The following is a 12885-nucleotide window of genomic DNA, read 5'->3' as shown; positions in this document are numbered from 1 at the left end:
AGGCTAGGACTGTTAGGCTACCTCAGCTCATTCATAGGCTAAGAGCTGTTATCTCTCTGAGTTCATTTCAAAGTCTGTCCCTATCTTACTTATACTACCACCTCCCCCGCCTCCTCCAGGAGACCACACACAAGTGACGTACAATAGTATTACCAAAAATTCTAGCGATGTATTCCATCTCTGCCTTATCCTCTCACATTCGTCTTGTGCTTCGCCGCCCCGTCTTCAACCTATCTTCCACATATATATTATCCCTCCATTCCCAATCATTCATCTATCCCTTTCCATCTATTTCCCCATCCTCCATCTGTCTCCCAGTATCCAACTATTCCTCTATTCTTCCATCCTCTATCTCCCTTTCTATACTCCCACCAATCACTTACCCTCTCCCATCTTAAGTCTGCTTCTACCCATACTGTCTGTATTTTCCCTATCCATCCACTTTGGTAAAATATATCTTATGACAAAAAAAGTTCTCCGTTTTATTTTGGCTTCAATATCTCATCGTACGATGTAGAATCTTAATTTTTGAAGCGTGGACCAGAAATCACACACACACACACACACACACATACATACACACACACACACACACACACACACACACACACACACGCACACACACACACACACACACAAACACACACAGTAGTCAGGAAGTGGAATAGTTTGGGAAGCGATGTAGTGGAGGCAGGATCCATTCATAGCTTTAAGAAGAGGTATGATACAGCTCATGGTGCAGGGAGAGTGACCTAGTAGCGGACAGTGAAGAGGCGGGGCCAGGAGCTATGACTCGACCCCTGCAACCACAACTAGTTGAGTACACACACACACAGGAGCTAAGACGGCCCCTGCAACCACAATTAGGCGAGTACACATACACACATTGTTTCAGAGATGAGACAAAAGAGGTCACAACCGGAAGTTGAAAACTCAGATGAGTCACAGGGATGTTAGGAAGTATTTCTTCAGTCATAGAGTTGTCAGGAATCGGAACAATCTGGAGAGTGATGTAGTGGAGATAGGATTCATACACTGCTTTAAGAACAGATATGATAAAGCTTATGGAGCAGGGAGAGGGTGGACCTAGTACCGACCAGCGAAGAAGCGGGGCCAGGAGCTGTGACTCGGTCCCTGCAACCACAAATAAGTGAGTATACACATACACACATACACAACTGTATTATGTCCAGTTTTTTAGCAACCAGTCAAGTCTAGTCTATTTTTAGGATTTGCATCCGAAGCCTATTAAAGCATAAAAGCCTGGTCGTTCACTATCAAAAGCTCACTGGGCGCCAGGCGAAAATTTCCTAGTACTGACAAATAAAACACCACCCTCACCACTTCTTGCAGTTCCTAATAGAGAAATCAAAGAGTCTCTCTCAACAGACTCGGCGGAGGCGTCGAACTTAAGACTTGAGATAAGATTGAGAAACAATGTGGATGCGGGCAAGGTGCGAACACACAGCAGGGGAGTGAAGGGACCCCCTCCTGTGTCAGGGTGTTATGGACAGGAGGGGAGGAGGAGGGGATTCCCTCTTTATGGGGGAGAGGTGAAAGAGAACATGGGCGATGGGTATGGGGACCCCCTCGTCTGTGAAATGGAGGGATCGTGTAGGGGCGTCAGGCTGGAAATGTACGGTGGGTGCTGCTATCCTCTCCCCCCTCCCTCAAACACACTGATAACCCAACCAGTCAGCACAGGGACCCACTTTACGACCTGTGAGGTTACCTCCTCCACCCCAGCCCCTCAAGACGGGCAAGATCCCTAAGTTTATTTAGGTACAGGTACACATCAATACAGTTAAACAAATTATCATACATAGGAACATCTGTGTAAATTACCTAGTATAACCCAGAAAAGTCAAAGTGACATTTGCATTGGATCCGTCAGTCTCTCTTATTGAGAAAAGCTAGTTAGTTTATTAGGGTTAATGGCTGTCTACCTCGCATTATTATTATTATAATCAAGGGGGAAGCGCTAAACCCAGAGGATTATACAGCGCCTGGGGGGGGGGGATGTGGAAGGCATTCAGGCTTAATTCGGGGAACTGGAGCACAAATCCAATTCCCTAAATCAAGACCCCCTCACCAACATCAAGGAACCTTCCTTGAGGGGTCTACCTCGCAGAGGTTATTAATTAACGCTACACATCACCTAGTCAGTCAGTCAGTAATTTAATGTTGATAATGTTGGTGGAATTACCGATAATATGTTAGGACACAAGTGCAACTAATGTGACAATTTATTGTGGCAACGTTTCGCTCTCCAGGAGCTTTGTCAAGCCGTCTTTTTTTGCCTAACAGTTAAAATACTTCAATGCCTAAAATAGATTAAACCCTCAACACCCAACGACAACTTCGAAATATGGTTATCCAAATTATTCAACTTTGGAAAATTAAGTTAATTTAGTTAACCAAGATTTTAACAATATAAACGTCATTGCTCTCTTGACTTTAGTGTAAAATAAAAAAAAATGTATATTAAAAATTTGCATCTCTAGATTTTCACACCCCTCAAGGGAGGTTCCTTGACGCTAGTGAGGGGCTCTTGATCTAGGGAACTGGATCTGTGCTCCAGTTCCCTGAATTGACCCTAAACACCTTCCATCCCCCCTCATAGGTGCTGTATAATCCCTATGGGTTTAGCGTTCCCCCATGATAATACATTTTCATATAGATATAGATACTTATAGATACAAGAAAGATACTCTGATTACGAAACAATGTCAACAGAAAAATACTTAGCCAGAAACAGGAGAGTAGAAACATATAAAGATAAGAATAACACAATAAGACAAACACAGAGAGGATAAGTACAGGTGAAAATTGACCAAGAAAAAGCATTAAGAAACCAAAATAACATGTGTAGAACAAGGACGAGAATTATCATATATAAGGAAGAAATATACAGACCAACTTTATTCAGTGGGTTAAATATATTGGAAGGAATGGTCCCAAATCTGCACACAGAAATCACTCCCTACGAAAGTAAAAGACTGGGCAGGCGATGCAAAATGCCCCCAATAAAAAGTAGGGGCGCCATTGGTACACTAAGAGAAAACACCATAAGTGTCCGGGGCCCAAAACTGTTCAACAGCCTCCCATCAAGCATTAGGGGAATTGCCAATAAACCCCTGGCTGCCTTCAAGAGAGAGCTGGACAGATACCTAAAGTCAGTGCCGGATCAGCCGGGCTGTGGCTCGTACGTTGGACTGCGTGCGGCCAGCAGTAACAGCCTAGTTGATCAGGCCCTGATCCATCGGGAGGCCTGGTCATGGACCGGGCCGCGGGGGCGTTGATCCCCGGAATAACCTCCAGGTAACCTCCAGGTAATGGATAGATTTGTCCATGTTATTCTGTAGATAATCATACACACAATATATATAATGTACAAAGACAAACTCGTCGGTTATAATTAATTCATTGAATTTACAGGGCAAGAATTATCCTTCGTCAGCTCGTTTACGGGCAAAGGGTTGTTATCCAACCTCAGTTCATTAATAAAGAGGCCCGGATCTTTTATCCTACCTTGGTTCATTTACAGGCTCCTACCTCAGCTCATTAATAGTAAGGCGCGGATCTTTTATCCTACCTTGGTTCATTTACAGGCTCCTACCTCAGCTCATTAATAGTAAGGCCCGGATCTTTTATCCTACCTTGGTTCATTTACAGGCTCCTACCTCAGCTCATTAATAGTAAGGCGCGGATCTTTTATCCTACCTTGGTTCATTTACAGGCTAAGATATATCCTTCCTCGGCTCATTTAGAGTCCAACGGCTGTTATCCTACTTCAGCTCATTTCTCAGTCCAGCCTCATGGACCTTTGACATACCAATGAAGGGTTTCGAGAATTTTCCCAGGAAAGCAACAGACAAGCCTTGGCCAAGCTGGTCTGGTGCTTGCCCGGTCAATCAGGCTGTTGCTGTTGGCGGTCCACTGGCCTACATAATGATCCGTAAGGTTTATTACCACCCCACAAGGATGCCATCCACAATAACCAACCAACACGAATAACCCGCACCTAGGAGAAGACTTATGACAACTTATGTAAATTTTCAGTGATTAAACACGGACCGAAACGTCGTCACAAGTTTGTGTATTGTTCCTGCAACGGTATTGTGTTATAGGTGTCCCGTAGCTCGATTGGTAGCGCACTCAGCTCACACACTGAGGTCCGTGGTTCGATCACCGGTACGGGTGGGAATATTAAGACACCTGCTGTCCATGTTCAGCTAGCAGTAAAATAGGTACCTGGGTGTTAGTGGACTGGTGTGGGTCGCATCATGGGGACAAAACTGCCCTAATTTGCGGGAAATGCTCTGCATAACAAGGAGCTTTCTACATAGCAGTATGTCACTGATGTCAGCTATGGTCTGTATACCTTGTACATGTACTTGTAGAAATAATTATTATTGTTATTTACTCACGTACCTATTTAGTGCTAGGTATACACGAGCAGCTGGTGTAAGGTGACTCGCCCATACGTCTCGCCCAACCCGGGATGCAACACATAACAGTCGCCTAACACCCAAGTACCTATTTGCTGCTTTCCTATACGTCTGAGAATGAAGAGAAGAGTACTGAGAGTGGAGGGGAAGGTGGTGAGGGTGAAGAGAAGGTGGTGAGGGTGAAAGGAAGGTGGTGAGGGTGAAGGGATGGTGGTGAGGGTGAAGAGGTGGTGAGGGTGAAGGGAAGGTGGTGAGGGTGAAGGGAAGGTGGTGAGAGTGAAAGGAAGATGGTGAGGGTGAAGGGAAGATGGTGAGGGTGAAGGGAAGGTGGTGAGGGTGAAAGGAAGGTGGTGAGGGTGAAGGGAAGGTGGTGAGGGTGAAGGGAAGGTGGTGAGGGTGAAAGGAAGGTGGTGAGGGTGAAGGGAAGATGGTGAGGGTGAAGGGAAGGTGGTGAGGGTGAAAGGAAGGTGGTGAGGGTGAAGGGAAGGTGGTGAGGGTGAAGGGAAGGTGATGAGGGTGAAAGGAAGGTGGTGAGGGTGAAGGGAAGGTGGTGAGGGTGAAGGGAAGGTGGTGAGGGTGAAGGGAAGGTGGTGAGGGTGAAGGGAAGGTGGTGAGGGTGAAAGGAAGGTGGTGAGGGTGAAGGGAAGGTGGTGAGGGTGAAGGGAAGGTGGTGAGGGTGAAGGGAAGGTGGTGAGGGTGAAGGGAAGGTGGTGAGGGTGAAGGGAAGGTGGTGAGGGTGAGGGGAAGGTGGTGAGGGTGAGGGGAAGGTGGTGAGGGTGAAGGGAAGGTGGTAAGGGTGAAGGGAAGGTGGTGAGGGTGAAGGGAAGGTGGTGAGGGTGAAGGGAAGGTGGTGAGGGTGAAGGGAGTGTACTGAGGGTGGAAGGAGGGGAAAGATAACGGAAGATAACAGAAGATATCGCGGGCGTGGTCAGTCAGTCACAGTTTGACAGATGGTTCCTCCTTTCTTTTTACCACTCTCCACTTTTATTCTCTATTTTTCTTTCTCTGTCTCTCTTAAATATAATTAATTGGTAATCGGGTTTAAATCCTATCGACTACACGAGGATCATTAAGGCTGCGTTTAATTTGTTCACCATGTCAAGAATATATTAATATTTAAAATACACAGTAGAGCACAACAAAAAATTAGAATTTATAATTTACTAACAAAAATTGAGTGAATTAGTTCCAGCAATTCTCTTAATGCCTACTAAAAGATTATTTTTGCTTTAAAATATATTTCAGTTCTTCCTATATATATACTGAGACGCGTATTATGTCTCTCAGTGTAAATACACTGGAAATTTACCTTAATCGTTATGTTAGTTATTAAATAACCCTCGGTAAACGATAGGCTTGAAACCCAATTAACCAGCCAACATATTCTCGGGATTATTTTTTTTCTTGATAACGAAGTCAGCATTAGAAACGCTGTGATATAGTTATGGTAATAAATTAATCTAATTACTTTAGTAAATATAGTTACATTAGTAGCTTAATAACCTGACAGATTCATTCCAAAGATGAATATGTGATGATTGACCTTGTATGTGTATGGTAATTATTATAATTATAATCATGAGGGAGCGCTAAACCTGTAGGATTATACAGCGCATGTGGGGGTGGGATGGAAGGTATTCAGGCTCAATTCAGGGAACTGGAGCACAGATCCAATTCCCTAGATCAAGAGCCCCTCACCAGCGTCAAGGAACCTCCCTTGAGGGGTGTGTTTGGTGCTGCTTTAAGAGAGTGGGAAAAAACACTTGGTAGTGACACGCACTGTCAAACAAATACTCAAACAAGGGGAAGGGGAGGAAAGAAAACAACAAGCAAACATTGACAAAGCAATGACAGACGGGAACACAAACAACGAGTGAGAAAAGTCATAACACGAGGTAACTAGTTGTTACCAGGCTGGTGACAGACGGAATACACTTGGTACAGGGGCGGGGATGGAGGAAGGGAGGAGATGAACGGGAAAGAGTATAGGAGGGAGGCAGGAATAAGGAGATAAAGTGAGGAAAGAAGAGAGAAAAGGCTGAAGGAAGGGTGGGAGGAAGAGTTAAAGGAGCCCTCACATATAACAAAGCCGAGATGGCATAGATAAGAGATGCTGAGAGATGTGTACTAAGACTTGGCCACCAGGAAGGAAATTAGTGAAACCGGCAACACTTAAAAATTCCTCAAATTATACTGCCTAGAGCACAGACAAGAAAGATATAATTAACACCTGGAAGATGTTAAGAGGAAATGTTGCCCAATCTGCACTTTGAAATTACTCCTTAGGTCAAGTTCCTGATCAGATGGGCTGTGGTGCCTACACCAGAATATGTACAGCAATTACCAACTACCTGAGTGATCAAGCTGTCATTATGGCCGCAGTAGCATTGATACCCAGAAGGTTCTACTGACAGTTACATGTTTAGTTAAAAGAGACGGTATAGTAATATCAATCAATAATATTGACTATCTGTATCCCCACATAATATCATGCGGTGTAGACAGTAATATGTTATTAAATACGTGACAAAATATTTAATGGAATAATACACGAAAATCTCAATATACAGGTGACTTTATTTATACACCACAGAGACCACTAAGTCTATGCTGTGTGTCAGTAATAATCTCTGGCATACCAGTGCTATATACTCGCAGCACCTTATGAGTGGCCGCAATAAAGCTAATAGAATTCTTGGCTTTGTATCAAAAAGTACAAATAACAGAAATCCTAAGATTATGCTTCAACTTGGTATATCCTTGTTAAGGCCTCGTTTAGATTAAGTTGGTCATTTCCTGTCTCCATATTACAGAATGTACTTAAAACCATCCAACTGTAAATATGTTTACAAAGTCAAAACTGATTACCTACCCATTCCCTAGGCTATGTATGATCCTATGGGTTTTGCGTTTCCCAGTGGATATAATAATTCTAAATAAAATTAATATATATTTTCTTGGACCAATTGAAGAATCTGCACCCCAAAAACGCTCATATTTCAGCATGAAAATTCTGTGAGGGATTAGGTCGTTTAATTCATTTCATAAATTTTGATAGAGCAGGTTACGTTGCTTGGTTATGGCTGGTGGAAAATAAAAAAAATAGCCCATAAAAATTTGTATAATAAAAATTAGGTTTTCGTGGAAATGAATTTCCGTGTCTGCACTTGTGTAAACACTACATTCTTACATTCATACTATATTATAGTAAATTATTATTATTATTTAATGCGTCACAGTAGATTCCTCGGTATATACAGACCCGGAATTCTGTAACAACTCAGGGGGTTGGGGCAAAATATGTCCCCGGGACGCCAATCTGACCAGTAAGAAAATTAAACCGAATTCCATAGCGTGTTAGTCTATGATTTCCTTCTATTTCAGACAATTATACTGCCATGTCTGTGATCAATGAGAGCCCGAAATGCCCTCAGAGACAACTATGACTATGAGTAAATATGAATTAGTAAAAATAGAAAAAATCCTATGCAACTGAAGGAGCTGGTTGGAAAAGTCATTCAGTGTGTTGGCTAGATTGAATTGAGTACCAAATGATTATAATCATAACCATAATTTTTAAAGGAGTAGACGGGTAAGCCAGCGGAAGGCCTCGGTCAGATGACCAAAAGCTCCAGCTGTGGGTCATATGACTAAGACCCGCGACAGGAAACACTTGTTCTGTTTCCTGACAAACCTTACCTAACCTAACCTGAATTGAGTGACCTGTGTGACTGCGCTGATCGTAGTTCCAGCAGAACTGATTAGAATTCTAAGCAATACTAATCATCAAACTTTTCGGGATAGATGCACACCGAAAATTCCCATCGATTAGTGATTACTCTTGAAGAACCGACAGTTTGAGTGTGCCGCCCAGGATACACCAGCTCTCCTCTCATGAGAGATGCCTTGATGCAGGAGAGGGGCTCTGATCCAAGGAACTGAACACCCTACTCTTGGATTGAGACATTTATGCAACATATGGGAATCTTTATTAAGGAAACGTTTCGCCACACAGTGGTTTCATCAGTCCAATACAACGAATGACGGACTGAACACATCGATTCCAGGCTGAGGGACAGATTACCTCAAACTCCTCTTCTCCTTACCCATATGTTGCATAATTGTCTCAATCTTCAACAGAACCTATGTCGTGATGTAAATGGTTTAAAAAACGACAGGTTGATGAATGAGACACAAAAAGATTCTCAAATATTGCACATGTGTCTCATTCTTCAACCTGTGTCGTCGCTGGGCGTTATATAGGGGAACATCAAACCACTGACGGTAAGATAAAAAAAAATTTACCAAATATTTTTTGGAATTGTTGTAAGCTTTATCCCCAGAATTTTTGACTTTATCTTCGATGAACATATCGTTCACGCCTTTATTATCAATATTAATTATATTATTACTGTAATTAATCTTTAAGTAATTCTTCAAATTTTTTGATTAATGTTGAATATATATGAAATTAATAATGTACTTATGAATACTAATGGTTTTGGTACCTCAGATATAATGATTTTGGTGAATACTGAGTTTGCCTGCTAAGATTTCAGCTTAAATATAGATTATTATGTAAATTTTTGGCATTACAGGTGGGATGTCTAGGAACATCACCTGGAGAGCGGCACTCCAGCGGTCAATGTAAGGTATATATATTTTGTCAGTTGTATATTCTAACAGTAGATGCTGGTGAGGGGCTCCTGATCTAGGGAATTGAATCTGTGCTCTAGTTCCCTGAAGAATTGACCCTGACTACCTTCCATTCCCCCCCCCCACATTCCCTTAGACTGGCACTTCTAGATATTTTAATTACTAATAACAATTGAAAATCTACTGTGCCTATTCCTTCATTGTTATTATTATTATTATTATTATTATTATTATTATTATTATTATTATTATTATTATTATTATTATTATTATTATTATTATTATTATTATTATGTATATTGCAACAAACCTTGACTGATCTGGGAACAAAATACAACAAATTTGATCAGTAATATATAATTTTTAAGTGCTAGAATTGCAACTGGGTTTCCAAATTTCGTTACCACAGCTGCATAATCTTTATTATTATTATTATTATTATTATTATTATTATTATTATTATTATTATTATTATTATTCACAAAAAACATTATACCCAGACAGGCCATTTAGGACTCAAAATTTTTTTAGCAGGTCTCCATTGATCTATTTCTAATTTGTTCTTTTCAGCTTCAAATCAGTGTACATGTATTTTTTTTATACCTGTCTCAATCTTACGTTAATTAATTTTTCTGGCATTAAAAGATGATCATGCTAAATGACATTAACATCCGGACCTACACACTTGTCCTATAATATTTGATGGTACTGTACAGTATGTTTAATCAGGAAACAAAGAATTTTCCTGAAGCGGGTCTTGGGATAATGCATTCAATTCGATGGTTAATTGGGTTTAAAGCTTATCCACTACACTATTCTTCACCTGTGAAGAATAAATTCATAATTAAAATAGGGATGAAAGTAAACTCTGGGTGTAAGTTGATCGAGACATAAAACCTCTCAAGTGTATATACCTGGTGGAGCTTTGCTGGTCATCTGACCGAGGTTTTCCGCTGTCTTACCGCATAAAACCTCTCAAGTGTGTATACCTGGTGGAGCTTTGCTGGTCATCTGACCGAGGTTTTCCGCTGTCTTACCGCATAAAACCTCTCAGGTGTATATACCTGGTGGAGCTTTGCTGGTCATCTGACCGAGGATTTTCGCTGTCTTACCGCATAAAACCTCTCAAGTGTATATACCTGGTGGAGCTTTGCTGGTTAACTGACCGAGGTTTTCCGCTGTCTTACCGCATAAAACCTCTCAGGTGTATATACCTGGTGGAGCTTTGCTGGTCATCTGACCGAGGATTTTCGCTGTCTTACCGCATAAAACCTCTCAGGTGTATATACCTGGTGGAGCTTTGCTGATTAACTGACCGAGGTTTTCCGCTGCCCTACCGCTCCTCGCCGTTAAAAATAAAATATAACGTTGATGAATGATTCAGAGAACTGACAAGTTGATAAATTAGATACATATGCATCACCTGGGTAGCTTTAATGAGGTAACACCACTGTGGGGCGAAACGTTTCCTCATTAAAGATACCCAAGTGTTGCACATGTGTCTAATTTATCAAAATATAACGTAAAAAATACACAAAACAAAAGCACAGTCCACCTACAACATAGTATCCTACGTTTACCCGGAGTCCTGTGACCACACAACACAAACTTTGCAATAGATTTTGCTTAGTGCAAATCCATGATTAATTTATATACCAGCAAAGCGCTGTGGATTCCTAAGACTTACTAAGCTGACGATACCGTGCTGTAAAGCGCTGTGGATTCCTAAGACTTACTAAGCTGACGATACCGTGCTGTAAAGCGCTGTGGATTCCTAAGACTTACTAAGCTGACGATACCGTGCTGTAAAGCGCTGTGGATTCCTAAGACTTACTAAGCTGACGATACCGTGCTGTAAAGCGCTGTGGATTCCTAAGACTTACTAAGCTGACGATACCGTGCTGTAAAGCGCTGTGGATTCCTAAGACTTACTAAGCTGACGATACCGAGCTGTAAAACTTTTATCTGGAGTTTTATTGTCCTTTCATCAGAGGAAAGTACTGTTCAGTCTGTTGCATGCGAGAGCTTTGCCTGGCTGGCAAAGTTCTCGCTTCACACACACGGAGGGCCCGGGTTCGATTCCCGGCGGGGTAGAAACATTTCGACGTTTTTCCTTACATCTGTTGTCTTGCTCACCTAGCAGCAAGTAGGTGCCTAAGTGTTAGTCGAGTGGTGTGGGTCGCATCCTGGGGGACAAGATTGAGAACCACAATTTTTAACCCCGGGAGGCTAACCCTCCGGGGTTAAAAATCCGAAGAAATCTTATCTTTATGTATACCTTAAAATATTGGTTAGACGGGTATACGAGTGGATATTAGCTGGACCTGATTAGCATGAGCCAGTAGGCCTGGAGGTTACCTGGAGGTTATTCCGGGGATCAACGCCCCCGCGGCCCGGTCCATGACCAGGCCTCCCGATGGATCAGGGCCTGATCAACTAGGCTGTTACTGCTGGCCGCACGCAGTCCAACGTACGAGCCACAGCCCGGCTGATCCGGCACTGACTTTAGGTATCTGTCCAGCTCTCTCTTGAAGGCAGCCAAGGGTTTATTGGCAATTCCCCTAATGCTTGATGGGAGGCTGTTGAACAGTCTTGGGCCCCGGACACTTATGGTGTTTTCCCTTAGTGTACCAATGGCGCCCCTACTTTTTATTGGGGGCATTTTGCATCGCCTGCCCAGCCTAGTGCAGTGTTCCATATGCTATTCATTAGGCCTATCCAAATGTGATGTTTGTGTTAAAATTAGGTAGAAGATATGTTCATAAATTACATGAAAATTTGCAGTCTTCCAGAAGTGAGTATTATTATTAGTAGCAGTAGTTAAAATTAATATTATTTTTATTATTATCATTAGTAATAATAGTATTCTTATTAGCGGTAGCAGCATTTTATTAAATTTGAGGGAAAGCTCTCAACCCGTAAGTCAGTACTCTTGGGAAATGGAACATAATCGGGTTCGATCATAGGAGAGGGAGTATATCCAACTCCATGAATCAAGAGTCTTCCACCAGCATCAAGAAACGCTCCTTGAAGGGATAATAAAATATATATTTTTAGATATATTGAATAAACAAGTTAGTCCTAAATTTGAGCAAATTTAGGCTGATACGTTAATTCCAGTGCCAACTAAGAGAATAAAGTAACAGTACCTTAGCTGGAACAATTTACTACCTAGGAGAGAGTCAATGTAGGTCCTCACTGCACTATTGTCAGGTCACAACTGGAGTGAGAGGCAATAACTAGGAAGATGAGGCTGTGGTCACTCTCCAGTTGATTTATTTAGCACCTTGAAATACAGGATTTCGCTGTATTTACCACTGGAACTGGTTTAAAAAGATACATGAGTAAATATTAGGACATATTAGAAAACGTTTCAGTCTCAGGACCCTCAAGGAAGGTTCCTTGATGTTGGTGAGGGGCTCTTGATGTAGGGAATTGGATCTGTGCTCCAGTTCCCCGAATTAAGCCTGAATGCCTTCCACATCCCCTCCCCCTCAGACGCTGTATAATCCTCCGGGTTTAGCGCTTCCCCCTTGATTATAATAATAATAATAATAATAATTCAGTCTCAGGACCGAAACGTTTTCTAATAAATATGTCCTAGTGTTCGTTCACGTGTGTCTTAACTAGTTTGACGGTATCTATTACCAAAGTAATAGATACCGTGGGTCTGTGCTAATATTTATCTCATCTTGATGCATCCATACATGCATAGAAATATACCGAGTTAGTTTGTAAGATTTAAAGCCTATTCTCTGCATGTCGGTCATTATTAAAA

Source organism: Cherax quadricarinatus, chromosome 84, assembly GCF_038502225.1.
Source record: "Cherax quadricarinatus isolate ZL_2023a chromosome 84, ASM3850222v1, whole genome shotgun sequence".
NCBI classification, from domain to species: Eukaryota; Metazoa; Arthropoda; class Malacostraca; order Decapoda; family Parastacidae; genus Cherax; species Cherax quadricarinatus.
Note: the sequence above shows the minus strand (reverse complement) of the source record.